This window comes from Coffea arabica, chromosome 5e (genome assembly GCF_036785885.1).
Source record: "Coffea arabica cultivar ET-39 chromosome 5e, Coffea Arabica ET-39 HiFi, whole genome shotgun sequence".
In the NCBI taxonomy this organism is placed as follows: domain Eukaryota; kingdom Viridiplantae; phylum Streptophyta; class Magnoliopsida; order Gentianales; family Rubiaceae; genus Coffea; species Coffea arabica.
The window spans coordinates 28,756,402-28,772,143 of NC_092318.1; positions in this window are offsets into that span (position 1 = coordinate 28,756,402).

Sequence of the window (15,742 nt, forward strand, 5' to 3'; positions counted from 1 at the left end):
TTTCCAACTTTGTGGGTCGCCCTTCGTGGTTGGTTGCCCCTCCATGAAGTGGTGTTAGAAGTTTGGAACGTACGTACTCCACGTCTTAGTTTCTTCCCCCGCTCGGCCTTAATAGCGAGTTCTAGAAGGTCGTGCATGTCCAAGTAATGTTGGAGCTCCAAGGCTTCTTGAAGGTCAGGATTGAGACCTCTAAGAAACCGAGCCATCGTGGCCTCATTGTCTTCTTGAATGTTGGCCCTCATCATGGTCATCTCAATTTCTTTGTGGTAGTCCTCGACACTCATGTTTGGTTTTGAACGCCGTTTTCCACTCATCGCCTTCTTTCATCCTAATTTGATGATAGCCACACCTTAAATCGATTTTGGTGAAAATGATAGCACCATCGAGTTCATCAAGCATATCATCAAGTCTAGGAATGGGATGATGATACAGCCCTACAGTCAGTGCACATGCGCCAAGTACCATCCTTTTTGGGGGAAAGTATCATAGGCACAACACAAGGATTTAAACTCTGTTTTATCCAACCCTTACCTAAGAGGCCATCAACTTGCCTTTGAAGCTCTTTTGTCTCCTCAGGACCCATGCGGTAAACCGGTTTGTTGGGTAGGGGTGCTCCCGGAATCAGTCTATTTGATGCTCAATCCCTCGAATGGGTGGTAAACCATCAGGGACCTCATCAGGGAATACATCCTCGAATTCCTGCAAAAGAGCAACCATGCTCGAAGGCAATGCCTTATTGAGCTCAGCAACATCTAAGAGCACATGCTTGCAAATCATGAGAAGTATAGGCTGATCAGAATTTATAACCTTTCTAACATCCTTAGCCTTAATGATCATGTTTTGCTTCCTAGTGGGTGGTTTAATGGGTGAATGATCATGCGTATCACCAGGTGTGCCCACTTGACCCTTGGTCGAATGCTCACTTGTAGAAGTGGAGCATTTGCCAGGATCGGCCGCCTTTTGTTTCCTCTTTTGGCGGTCTTGTTCACACTCTCTTTGTAACTTAAGTTGGTCCACATACACTTGGGCAGGTGTGAGTGGTGTGAGGACCAGGCATTTTCCATTGTGCAAGAGAGTGTATTTATTTGCTCGTTCATCAAACGTGACGGATTTGTCAAATTGCCAAGGTGTGACATGTGACGCATGCATAGGCACAACATCACACACAACCTCATCTATGTAATTGCCAATAGAGAAAGGAATACGTACCTGTTTGTAGACACGTACCTCACTGATACGTTCCTCGATCAACTTGTTTCGAGACACGTAGCACGTTTGCCCAAGGATCTAGCAAGGTTGTCCAACGCTTGGATTGCGGGACCTAGAATCAAACGGACGACACGATTTGATGTAGGTGGTAGACGACACTCCGATGAAGGTGAATACTCCAGGGGAATAGGTCGGATGAACAATCGAGGACAGGACGCAAGATTGCTCAATAACCCTTGCCAAAGCAAGTTAAAGTGCTCGAACTCTCTTCTTGGAAGAAGGAACGAATTAAACCAATTTTATTGATAAAACGACTACCCTAAAACCTTACAAAGCAAGCCTATTTATAGGCCAAAGTGACTAAGAAAACCTAAGGAAACAATGGCAAAGAGTTCGGTCATCTTGGTGTCCAAGATGGGCCGGCCCAATGAGCTATGAAGACAAATTAATCCAATCTATCAAATACTAAGGCTAAGGCTCTATAGGGCCGGTCCTCTTGAAGGCCCACTTGAGTCCTCGTGGGCTTGGATCATTGTGCAAATGGCTTGATTGTCTCTCTCTAAGCCCTCAATATCTTTGTGAACTCCATGTTGGTCTTGGACGACTCGAACCAGGGCTTGGAGTGATTCTTTGAAGAGCTTGGCCCGTGCACGTGTGACTGGGCCCGATGGAACTCGGACTGGGTCATTGCGTGGGCCGAGACTCGTGCACACATCAGTCCCCTCCTCTTGAGAAGGATTTGCCCTCAAATCTGGATCCTCCTCGTCAAGAAATGGGCTTAGGTCCGCGACGTTGAAGGTTGCACTAACATTGTACTCCCCAGGTAGCTCCAACTTGTATGCGTTGTCATTGACTCGTTGGAGTACTCGAAATGGTCCATCACCTCTTGGGGACAATTTGCTTTGGCGTTGCTTGGGAAATCGCTCTTTCCTCAAGTGTAGCCAAACCCAATCTCCAGGCTCAAAAATCATCTTGCGACGGTGCTTGTTGGCTTGCTGGGTGTATTGCTGCGTACGCTTCTCAATGTTTGCTCGCACGGCCTCATGTAACCTGCGCACAGAATCAGCTTTCTTTTTCCCATCTAAGCTTGTGTGCTCAGAGGAAGGTAAGGGCACCAAATCAAGGGGGGTGACGGGGTTGAAGCCATAAACAATCTCAAAGGGGGAGTATTGTGTGGCACTATGCACAGTTCGATTGTAGGCGAATTCAACATGAGGGAGGCACTCTTCCCAAGTCTTAAGATTCTTTTTAATCAAGGCCCGAAGTAGAGTGCCAAGTGTGCGATTGACAACTTCAGTTTGTCCATCGCTTTGTGGATGACTAGTGGTGGAGAATAATAACCTAGTGCCCAGTTTGGACCACAAAGTCTTCCAAAAGTAACTCAAGAATTTCACATCTCTATCACTGACAATAGTTTTAGGCAGGCCATGCAGACGGACAATTTCTTTGAAGAACAGATTAGCAATATGAGATGCATCGTCAGTTTTGTGGCAAGGAATAAAATGAGCCATCTTAGAGAATCTATCAACCACAACAAAGATGGAGTCATTACCCCTTGTTGATCAAGGCAATCCTAATACAAAGTCCATAGACAAATCAACCCAAGGATGGTGAGGGATAGGTAATGGGGTATACAAGCCATATGGATTTGTCTTAGACTTTGCCTTGTGACAAGTAGCACATCTACCAACCATGCGTTCAACATCTCTACGCATATGAGGCCAGTAAAAGTGCTCTTGCAACATGGCCAGAGTCTTGGTGATGCCAAAGTGGCCCATGAGACCACCACTATGTGCCTCTCGAATCAAAAGATCACGAATGGAAGAATTAGGTACACACAGTTTATCTACATGGAATAGAAATCCATCATGCAAGAAGTATTTTCCATGCGGGTTCTTAACACAAGCAACATAGATATCACCAAAGTCATGATCATTTGTGTAGAGTTCCTTAACCAATGCGAACCCTAGTAACTTGGCATCCAGAAGGGCAAGCAACGAATGTCTACGTGATAATGCATCAGCCACTACATTCGTTTTGCCAGTCTTATACTTAATGACATACGAAAAGGTGTCAATGAAGCTTACCCATTTGGCATGTCGCTTGCTTAACTTGGGTTGTCCCTTGAGGTACTTCAATGACTCGTGATCAGTGTGTATCACGAACTCCCGAGGGCGAAGATAGTGTTGCCAAGTCTCCAAAGCCCTCACTAATGCGTACAACTCCTTGTCGTACGTGGGGTAGTTTAATGCAGCTCCCCCCAGTTTCTCACTAAAGAAGGCACAAGGCCTCTTGTCTTGCATGAGGACCGCTCCAATACCTACACCAGAAGCATCACATTCAATTTCAAAAGTCTTGTGAAAATTTGGTAATGCTAACACAGGCGCATGTGTGAGTGTGTCCTTGAGGGCGAGAAATGCTTGTTCTTGTGATTCTCCCCAGTGGAACTTGTCATTCTTCTTTGTCACGGCGGTCAACGGGGCGGCAATGGTGCTAAAATCTTTGACAAAGCGCCGGTAAAAGCCCGCCAATCCAAGAAAGCTGCGCACGTCAGGGACGGACGTGGGAGTTGGCCATTGCTCGATGGCCTCAATCTTGGATTTGTCCACCTTGATGCCCTGCGAACTTACCACATAGCCTAAAAACACAAGCTCGTTAGTACAAAAGGTGCACTTCTTGAGGTTGGCGTAAAGACGCGCCTGTCGAAGTGTCTCAAGAACTATTCTCACATGCTCTAGGTGCTCATGCTCACTACGACTATAGATCAGGATGTCATCAAAGTAAACAATGACAAACTTGCCAATAAAGTGTCTCAACACATGGTTCATTAGTCGCATGAAGGTGCTAGGGGCATTAGTTAAGCCAAAAGGCATGACTGGCCACTCATAGAGACCATGTTTGGTTTTGAAGGCTGTTTTCCACTCGTCGCCTTCTTTCATCCGAATTTGATGATAGCCGCTCCTTAAGTCTATTTTGGTGAAAATAATGGCACCATCGAGTTCATCAAGCATATCATCAAGTCTAGGAATGGGATGACGATATTTGACAGTGATAGCGTTCACAGCCCGACAGTCAGTGCACATGCGCCAAGTACCGTCCTTTTTGGGAACAAGTATCACAGGCACAGCGCAAGGACTTAGACTTTCCTTTACCCAACCCTTACCTAAGAGGCCATCAACTTGCCTTTGAAGCTCCTTGGTCTCCTCAGGGCCCATGCGGTAGGCAGGTTTGTTGGGCAATGGTGCTCCAGGAATGAGGTCGATTTGGTGTTCAATTCCCCGAATGGGTGGTAAGCCATCAGGGACCTCGTCAGGGAAAACATCCCCAAATTCTTGCAAAAGAGCAACTATGCTCGCAGGCAACGCCTTGTCGAGCTCAGCAACATCCAAGAGCACATGCTTGCAAATCATGAGAAGTATAGGCTGATTAGAGTTCACCACTTTTCTAACATCTTTAGCCTTAATAATCATGTTGTGCTTCCTAGTGGTAGGTGCGGTAGGTGATTTGTCATGTATACCCCTAGGTGTGCTCCCTTGACCCTTGGTTGATGGCTCACTCGTAGACGTGGAGCCTTTACCAGGGTCGACTGCCTTTAGTTTCCTCCTTTGACGGTCTTGTTCACACTCCCTTTGCAATAGTAGTTGGTCCTCATAAACTTGTGCAGGTGTGAGAGGTGTAAGGACCTTACGTTTGCCATCGTGCAAAAGGGTGTACTTATTTGCTCTTCCATCGAATGTGACGTGTTTGTCAAATTGCCAGGGCCTTCCCAAAATGATATGCGTAGCATGCATTGGTACTACGTTGCACACGATTTCATCAGTGTAAGTACCAATTGAAAAGGGAATGCGTACCTGTTTGAAGACTCGTACCTCACCATCCTCACTTAGCCATTGGAGGCGGTAAGGATTTGGATGCCTGGTAGTGGGGAGTCCTAGACTCTCAACCATGAGCAAACTGGCCACGTTCGTGCAACTCCCACCGTCGATGATGAGACTACACACCTTGTCGCCTATCTTACAGCGGGTGTAGAAAAGGTTTTCGCGTTGTAGCTGCTCGTCCTCCTTAACGCGGGCGGTTAGCACTCGCCGTGCCACCAAGCAACCTACTTCTCCTCGTGTAGGCGAGCAAGCCTCCCCAGCTGACTCCTCTTCTAGGCAGTCGTCTTCGACCAGTTCGGGCATCTCCTCACATTCGTCATCATCAGACACGATTTCGCCATTGTGAGTGATGAGCATGACCCGTTGGTTTGGGCACTGAGATTGAATATGTCCAAACCCTTGGCACTTGAAGCACTTGATGTCCCTACTCCTAGTCTTAGGAGTCTCATGCGGTGCCTTTGAAGTGGACCTGGATGCATCGGAAACCTTGTTAGGGGTAGAATAGGAATGGCGGTTAGAGGTGTTACCTTGGATTCGGTTAGAAGAGGTTGGTGCTGCCGCATTTCCAACTTTGTGGGTCGCCCTTCGTGGTTGGTTGCCCCTCCATGAAGTGGTGTTAGAAGTTTGGAACGTACGTACTCCACGTCTTAGTTTCTTCCCCCGCTCGGCCTTAATAGCGAGTTCTAGAAGGTCGTGCATGTCCAAGTAATGTTGGAGCTCCAAGGCTTCTTGAAGGTCAGGATTGAGACCTCTAAGAAACCGAGCCATCGTGGCCTCATTGTCTTCTTGAATGTTGGCCCTCATCATGGTCATCTCAATTTCTTTGTGGTAGTCCTCGACACTCATGTTTGGTTTTGAACGCCGTTTTCCACTCATCGCCTTCTTTCATCCTAATTTGATGATAGCCACACCTTAAATCGATTTTGGTGAAAATGATAGCACCATCGAGTTCATCAAGCATATCATCAAGTCTAGGAATGGGATGATGATACAGCCCTACAGTCAGTGCACATGCGCCAAGTACCATCCTTTTTGGGGGAAAGTATCATAGGCACAACACAAGGATTTAAACTCTGTTTTACCCAACCCTTACCTAAGAGGCCATCAACTTGCCTTTGAAGCTCTTTTGTCTCCTCAGGACCCATGCGGTAAACCGGTTTGTTGGGTAGGGGTGCTCCCGGAATCAGTCTATTTGATGCTCAATCCCTCGAATGGGTGGTAAACCATCAGGGACCTCATCAGGGAATACATCCTCGAATTCCTGCAAAAGAGCAACCATGCTCGAAGGCAATGCCTTATTGAGCTCAGCAACATCTAAGAGCACATGCTTGCAAATCATGAGAAGTATAGGCTGATCAGAATTTATAACCTTTCTAACATCCTTAGCCTTAATGATCATGTTTTGCTTCCTAGTGGGTGGTTTAATGGGTGAATGATCATGCGTATCACCAGGTGTGCCCACTTGACCCTTGGTCGAATGCTCACTTGTAGAAGTGGAGCATTTGCCAGGATCGGCCGCCTTTTGTTTCCTCTTTTGGCGGTCTTGTTCACACTCTCTTTGTAACTTAAGTTGGTCCACATACACTTGGGCAGGTGTGAGTGGTGTGAGGACCAGGCATTTTCCATTGTGCAAGAGAGTGTATTTATTTGCTCGTTCATCAAACGTGACGGATTTGTCAAATTGCCAAGGTGTGACATGTGACGCATGCATAGGCACAACATCACACACAACCTCATCTATGTAATTGCCAATAGAGAAAGGAATACGTACCTGTTTGTAGACACGTACCTCACTGATACGTTCCTCGATCAACTTGTTTCGAGACACGTAGCACGTTTGCCCAAGGATCTAGCAAGGTTGTCCAACGCTTGGATTGCGGGACCTAGAATCAAACGGACGACACGATTTGATGTAGGTGGTAGACGACACTCCGATGAAGGTGAATACTCCAGGGGAATAGGTCGGATGAACAATCGAGGACAGGACGCAAGATTGCTCAATAACCCTTGCCAAAGCAAGTTAAAGTGCTCGAACTCTCTTCTTGGAAGAAGGAACGAATTAAACCAATTTTATTGATAAAACGACTACCCTAAAACCTTACAAAGCAAGCCTATTTATAGGCCAAAGTGACTAAGAAAACCTAAGGAAACAATGGCAAAGAGTTCGGTCATCTTGGTGTCCAAGATGGGCCGGCCCAATGAGCTATGAAGACAAATTAATCCAATCTATCAAATACTAAGGCTAAGGCTCTATAGGGCCGGTCCTCTTGAAGGCCCACTTGAGTCCTCGTGGGCTTGGATCATTGTGCAAATGGCTTGATTGTCTCTCTCTAAGCCCTCAATATCTTTGTGAACTCCATGTTGGTCTTGGACGACTCGAACCAGGGCTTGGAGTGATTCTTTGAAGAGCTTGGCCCGTGCACGTGTGACTGGGCCCGATGGAACTCGGACTGGGTCATTGCGTGGGCCGAGACTCGTGCACACATCAGTCCCCTCCTCTTGAGAAGGATTTGCCCTCAAATCTGGATCCTCCTCGTCAAGAAATGGGCTTAGGTCCGCGACGTTGAAGGTTGCACTAACATTGTACTCCCCAGGTAGCTCCAACTTGTATGCGTTGTCATTGACTCGTTGGAGTACCCGAAATGGTCCATCACCTCTTGGGGACAATTTGCTTTGGCGTTGCTTGGGAAATCGCTCTTTCCTCAAGTGTAGCCAAACCCAATCTCCAGGCTCAAAAATCATCTTGCGACGGTGCTTGTTGGCTTGCTGGGTGTATTGCTGCGTACGCTTCTCAATGTTTGCTCGCACGGCCTCATGTAACCTGCGCACAGAATCAGCTTTCTTTTTCCCATCTAAGCTTGTGTGCTCAGAGGAAGGTAAGGGCACCAAATCAAGGGGGGTGACGGGGTTGAAGCCATAAACAATCTCAAAGGGGGAGTATTGTGTGGCACTATGCACAGTTCGATTGTAGGCGAATTCAACATGAGGGAGGCACTCTTCCCAAGTCTTAAGATTCTTTTTAATCAAGGCCCGAAGTAGAGTGCCAAGTGTGCGATTGACAACTTCAGTTTGTCCATCGCTTTGTGGATGACTAGTGGTGGAGAATAATAACCTAGTGCCCAGTTTGGACCACAAAGTCTTCCAAAAGTAACTCAAGAATTTCACATCTCTATCACTGACAATAGTTTTAGGCAGGCCATGCAGACGGACAATTTCTTTGAAGAACAGATTAGCAATATGAGATGCATCGTCAGTTTTGTGGCAAGGAATAAAATGAGCCATCTTAGAGAATCTATCAACCACAACAAAGATGGAGTCATTACCCCTTGTTGATCAAGGCAATCCTAATACAAAGTCCATAGACAAATCAACCCAAGGATGGTGAGGGATAGGTAATGGGGTATACAAGCCATATGGATTTGTCTTAGACTTTGCCTTGTGACAAGTAGCACATCTACCAACCATGCGTTCAACATCTCTACGCATATGAGGCCAGTAAAAGTGCTCTTGCAACATGGCCAGAGTCTTGGTGATGCCAAAGTGGCCCATGAGACCACCACTATGTGCCTCTCGAATCAAAAGATCACGAATGGAAGAATTAGGTACACACAGTTTATCTACATGGAATAGAAATCCATCATGCAAGAAGTATTTTCCATGCGGGTTCTTAACACAAGCAACATAGATATCACCAAAGTCATGATCATTTGTGTAGAGTTCCTTAACCAATGCGAACCCTAGTAACTTGGCATCCAGAAGGGCAAGCAACGAATGTCTACGTGATAATGCATCAGCCACTACATTCGTTTTGCCAGTCTTATACTTAATGACATACGAAAAGGTGTCAATGAAGCTTACCCATTTGGCATGTCGCTTGCTTAACTTGGGTTGTCCCTTGAGGTACTTCAATGACTCGTGATCAGTGTGTATCACGAACTCCCGAGGGCGAAGATAGTGTTGCCAAGTCTCCAAAGCCCTCACTAATGCGTACAACTCCTTGTCGTACGTGGGGTAGTTTAATGCAGCTCCCCCCAGTTTCTCACTAAAGAAGGCACAAGGCCTCTTGTCTTGCATGAGGACCGCTCCAATACCTACACCAGAAGCATCACATTCAATTTCAAAAGTCTTGTGAAAATTTGGTAATGCTAACACAGGCGCATGTGTGAGTGTGTCCTTGAGGGCGAGAAATGCTTGTTCTTGTGATTCTCCCCAGTGGAACTTGTCATTCTTCTTTGTCACGGCGGTCAACGGGGCGGCAATGGTGCTAAAATCTTTGACAAAGCGCCGGTAAAAGCCCGCCAATCCAAGAAAGCTGCGCACGTCAGGGACGGACGTGGGAGTTGGCCATTGCTCGATGGCCTCAATCTTGGATTTGTCCACCTTGATGCCCTGCGAACTTACCACATAGCCTAAAAACACAAGCTCGTTAGTACAAAAGGTGCACTTCTTGAGGTTGGCGTAAAGACGCGCCTGTCGAAGTGTCTCAAGAACTATTCTCACATGCTCTAGGTGCTCATGCTCACTACGACTATAGATCAGGATGTCATCAAAGTAAACAATGACAAACTTGCCAATAAAGTGTCTCAACACATGGTTCATTAGTCGCATGAAGGTGCTAGGGGCATTAGTTAAGCCAAAAGGCATGACTGGCCACTCATAGAGACCATGTTTGGTTTTGAAGGCTGTTTTCCACTCGTCGCCTTCTTTCATCCGAATTTGATGATAGCCGCTCCTTAAGTCTATTTTGGTGAAAATAATGGCACCATCGAGTTCATCAAGCATATCATCAAGTCTAGGAATGGGATGACGATATTTGACAGTGATAGCGTTCACAGCCCGACAGTCAGTGCACATGCGCCAAGTACCGTCCTTTTTGGGAACAAGTATCACAGGCACAGCGCAAGGACTTAGACTTTCCTTTACCCAACCCTTACCTAAGAGGCCATCAACTTGCCTTTGAAGCTCCTTGGTCTCCTCAGGGCCCATGCGGTAGGCAGGTTTGTTGGGCAATGGTGCTCCAGGAATGAGGTCGATTTGGTGTTCAATTCCCCGAATGGGTGGTAAGCCATCAGGGACCTCGTCAGGGAAAACATCCCCAAATTCTTGCAAAAGAGCAACTATGCTCGCAGGCAACGCCTTGTCGAGCTCAGCAACATCCAAGAGCACATGCTTGCAAATCATGAGAAGTATAGGCTGATTAGAGTTCACCACTTTTCTAACATCTTTAGCCTTAATAATCATGTTGTGCTTCCTAGTGGTAGGTGCGGTAGGTGATTTGTCATGTATACCCCTAGGTGTGCTCCCTTGACCCTTGGTTGATGGCTCACTCGTAGACGTGGAGCCTTTACCAGGGTCGACTGCCTTTAGTTTCCTCCTTTGACGGTCTTGTTCACACTCCCTTTGCAATAGTAGTTGGTCCTCATAAACTTGTGCAGGTGTGAGAGGTGTAAGGACCTTACGTTTGCCATCGTGCAAAAGGGTGTACTTATTTGCTCTTCCATCGAATGTGACGTGTTTGTCAAATTGCCAGGGCCTTCCCAAAATGATATGCGTAGCATGCATTGGTACTACGTTGCACACGATTTCATCAGTGTAAGTACCAATTGAAAAGGGAATGCGTACCTGTTTGAAGACTCGTACCTCACCATCCTCACTTAGCCATTGGAGGCGGTAAGGATTTGGATGCCTGGTAGTGGGGAGTCCTAGACTCTCAACCATGAGCAAACTGGCCACGTTCGTGCAACTCCCACCGTCGATGATGAGACTACACACCTTGTCGCCTATCTTACAGCGGGTGTAGAAAAGGTTTTCGCGTTGTAGCTGCTCGTCCTCCTTAACGCGGGCGGTTAGCACTCGCCGTGCCACCAAGCAACCTACTTCTCCTCGTGTAGGCGAGCAAGCCTCCCCAGCTGACTCCTCTTCTAGGCAGTCGTCTTCGACCAGTTCGGGCATCTCCTCACATTCGTCATCATCAGACACGATTTCGCCATTGTGAGTGATGAGCATGACCCGTTGGTTTGGGCACTGAGATTGAATATGTCCAAACCCTTGGCACTTGAAGCACTTGATGTCCCTACTCCTAGTCTTAGGAGTCTCATGCGGTGCCTTTGAAGTGGACCTGGATGCATCGGAAACCTTGTTAGGGGTAGAATAGGAATGGCGGTTAGAGGTGTTACCTTGGATTCGGTTAGAAGAGGTTGGTGCTGCCGCATTTCCAACTTTGTGGGTCGCCCTTCGTGGTTGGTTGCCCCTCCATGAAGTGGTGTTAGAAGTTTGGAACGTACGTACTCCACGTCTTAGTTTCTTCCCCCGCTCGGCCTTAATAGCGAGTTCTAGAAGGTCGTGCATGTCCAAGTAATGTTGGAGCTCCAAGGCTTCTTGAAGGTCAGGATTGAGACCTCTAAGAAACCGAGCCATCGTGGCCTCATTGTCTTCTTGAATGTTGGCCCTCATCATGGTCATCTCAATTTCTTTGTGGTAGTCCTCCACACTCATGTTTGGTTTTGAACGCCGTTTTCCACTCATCGCCTTCTTTCATCCTAATTTGATGATAGCCACACCTTAAATCGATTTTGGTGAAAATGATAGCACCATCGAGTTCATCAAGCATATCATCAAGTCTAGGAATGGGATGATGATACAGCCCTACAGTCAGTGCACATGCGCCAAGTACCATCCTTTTTGGGGGAAAGTATCATAGGCACAACACAAGGATTTAAACTCTGTTTTACCCAACCCTTACCTAAGAGGCCATCAACTTGCCTTTGAAGCTCTTTTGTCTCCTCAGGACCCATGCGGTAAACCGGTTTGTTGGGTAGGGGTGCTCCCGGAATCAGTCTATTTGATGCTCAATCCCTCGAATGGGTGGTAAACCATCAGGGACCTCATCAGGGAATACATCCTCGAATTCCTGCAAAAGAGCAACCATGCTCGAAGGCAATGCCTTATTGAGCTCAGCAACATCTAAGAGCACATGCTTGCAAATCATGAGAAGTATAGGCTGATCAGAATTTATAACCTTTCTAACATCCTTAGCCTTAATGATCATGTTTTGCTTCCTAGTGGGTGGTTTAATGGGTGAATGATCATGCGTATCACCAGGTGTGCCCACTTGACCCTTGGTCGAATGCTCACTTGTAGAAGTGGAGCATTTGCCAGGATCGGCCGCCTTTTGTTTCCTCTTTTGGCGGTCTTGTTCACACTCTCTTTGTAACTTAAGTTGGTCCACATACACTTGGGCAGGTGTGAGTGGTGTGAGGACCAGGCATTTTCCATTGTGCAAGAGAGTGTATTTATTTGCTCGTTCATCAAACGTGACGCATTTGTCAAATTGCCAAGGTCTCCCTAGGATGACATGTGTCGCATGCATAGGCACAACATCACACACAACCTCATCTATGTAATTGCCAATAGAGAAAGGAATACGTACCTGTTTGTAGACACGTACCTCACTGATACGTTCCTCGATCAACTTGTTTCGAGACACGTAGCACGTTTGCCCAAGGATCTAGCAAGGTTGTCCAACGCTTGGATTGCGGGACCTAGAATCAAACGGACGACACGATTTGATGTAGGTGGTAGACGACACTCCGATGAAGGTGAATACTCCAGGGGAATAGGTCGGATGAACAATCGAGGACAGGACGCAAGATTGCTCAATAACCCTTGCCAAAGCAAGTTAAAGTGCTCGAACTCTCTTCTTGGAAGAAGGAACGAATTAAACCAATTTTATTGATAAAACGACTACCCTAAAACCTTACAAAGCAAGCCTATTTATAGGCCAAAGTGACTAAGAAAACCTAAGGAAACAATGGCAAAGAGTTCGGTCATCTTGGTGTCCAAGATGGGCCGGCCCAATGAGCTATGAAGACAAATTAATCCAATCTATCAAATACTAAGGCTAAGGCTCTATAGGGCCGGTCCTCTTGAAGGCCCACTTGAGTCCTCGTGGGCTTGGATCATTGTGCAAATGGCTTGATTGTCTCTCTCTAAGCCCTCAATATCTTTGTGAACTCCATGTTGGTCTTGGACGACTCGAACCAGGGCTTGGAGTGATTCTTTGAAGAGCTTGGCCCGTGCACGTGTGACTGGGCCCGATGGAACTCGGACTGGGTCATTGCGTGGGCCGAGACTCGTGCACACATCAGTCCCCTCCTCTTGAGAAGGATTTGCCCTCAAATCTGGATCCTCCTCGTCAAGAAATGGGCTTAGGTCCGCGACGTTGAAGGTTGCACTAACATTGTACTCCCCAGGTAGCTCCAACTTGTATGCGTTGTCATTGACTCGTTGGAGTACCCGAAATGGTCCATCACCTCTTGGGGACAATTTGCTTTGGCGTTGCTTGGGAAATCGCTCTTTCCTCAAGTGTAGCCAAACCCAATCTCCAGGCTCAAAAATCATCTTGCGACGGTGCTTGTTGGCTTGCTGGGTGTATTGCTGCGTACGCTTCTCAATGTTTGCTCGCACGGCCTCATGTAACCTGCGCACAGAATCAGCTTTCTTTTTCCCATCTAAGCTTGTGTGCTCAGAGGAAGGTAAGGGCACCAAATCAAGGGGGGTGACGGGGTTGAAGCCATAAACAATCTCAAAGGGGGAGTATTGTGTGGCACTATGCACAGTTCGATTGTAGGCGAATTCAACATGAGGGAGGCACTCTTCCCAAGTCTTAAGATTCTTTTTAATCAAGGCCCGAAGTAGAGTGCCAAGTGTGCGATTGACAACTTCAGTTTGTCCATCGCTTTGTGGATGACTAGTGGTGGAGAATAATAACCTAGTGCCCAGTTTGGACCACAAAGTCTTCCAAAAGTAACTCAAGAATTTCACATCTCTATCACTGACAATAGTTTTAGGCAGGCCATGCAGACGGACAATTTCTTTGAAGAACAGATTAGCAATATGAGATGCATCGTCAGTTTTGTGGCAAGGAATAAAATGAGCCATCTTAGAGAATCTATCAACCACAACAAAGATGGAGTCATTACCCCTTGTTGATCAAGGCAATCCTAATACAAAGTCCATAGACAAATCAACCCAAGGATGGTGAGGGATAGGTAATGGGGTATACAAGCCATATGGATTTGTCTTAGACTTTGCCTTGTGACAAGTAGCACATCTACCAACCATGCGTTCAACATCTCTACGCATATGAGGCCAGTAAAAGTGCTCTTGCAACATGGCCAGAGTCTTGGTGATGCCAAAGTGGCCCATGAGACCACCACTATGTGCCTCTCGAATCAAAAGATCACGAATGGAAGAATTAGGTACACACAGTTTATCTACATGGAATAGAAATCCATCATGCAAGAAGTATTTTCCATGCGGGTTCTTAACACAAGCAACATAGATATCACCAAAGTCATGATCATTTGTGTAGAGTTCCTTAACCAATGCGAACCCTAGTAACTTGGCATCCAGAAGGGCAAGCAACGAATGTCTACGTGATAATGCATCAGCCACTACATTCGTTTTGCCAGTCTTATACTTAATGACATACGAAAAGGTGTCAATGAAGCTTACCCATTTGGCATGTCGCTTGCTTAACTTGGGTTGTCCCTTGAGGTACTTCAATGACTCGTGATCAGTGTGTATCACGAACTCCCGAGGGCGAAGATAGTGTTGCCAAGTCTCCAAAGCCCTCACTAATGCGTACAACTCCTTGTCGTACGTGGGGTAGTTTAATGCAGCTCCCCCCAGTTTCTCACTAAAGAAGGCACAAGGCCTCTTGTCTTGCATGAGGACCGCTCCAATACCTACACCAGAAGCATCACATTCAATTTCAAAAGTCTTGTGAAAATTTGGTAATGCTAACACAGGCGCATGTGTGAGTGTGTCCTTGAGGGCGAGAAATGCTTGTTCTTGTGATTCTCCCCAGTGGAACTTGTCATTCTTCTTTGTCACGGCGGTCAACGGGGCGGCAATGGTGCTAAAATCTTTGACAAAGCGCCGGTAAAAGCCCGCCAATCCAAGAAAGCTGCGCACGTCAGGGACGGACGTGGGAGTTGGCCATTGCTCGATGGCCTCAATCTTGGATTTGTCCACCTTGATGCCCTGCGAACTTACCACATAGCCTAAAAACACAAGCTCGTTAGTACAAAAGGTGCACTTCTTGAGGTTGGCGTAAAGACGCGCCTGTCGAAGTGTCTCAAGAACTATTCTCACATGCTCTAGGTGCTCATGCTCACTACGACTATAGATCAGGATGTCATCAAAGTAAACAATGACAAACTTGCCAATAAAGTGTCTCAACACATGGTTCATTAGTCGCATGAAGGTGCTAGGGGCATTAGTTAAGCCAAAAGGCATGACTAGCCACTCATAGAGACCATGTTTGGTTTTGAAGGCTGTTTTCCACTCGTCGCCTTCTTTCATCCGAATTTGATGATAGCCGCTCCTTAAGTCTATTTTGGTGAAAATAATGGCACCATCGAGTTCATCAAGCATATCATCAAGTCTAGGAATGGGATGACGATATTTGACAGTGATAGCGTTCACAGCCCGACAGTCAGTGCACATGCGCCAAGTACCGTCCTTTTTGGGAACAAGTATCACAGGCACAGCGCAAGGACTTAGACTTTCCTTTACCCAACCCTTACCTAAGAGGCCATCAACTTGCCTTTGAAGCTCCTTGGTCTCCTCAGGGCCCATGCGGTAGGCAG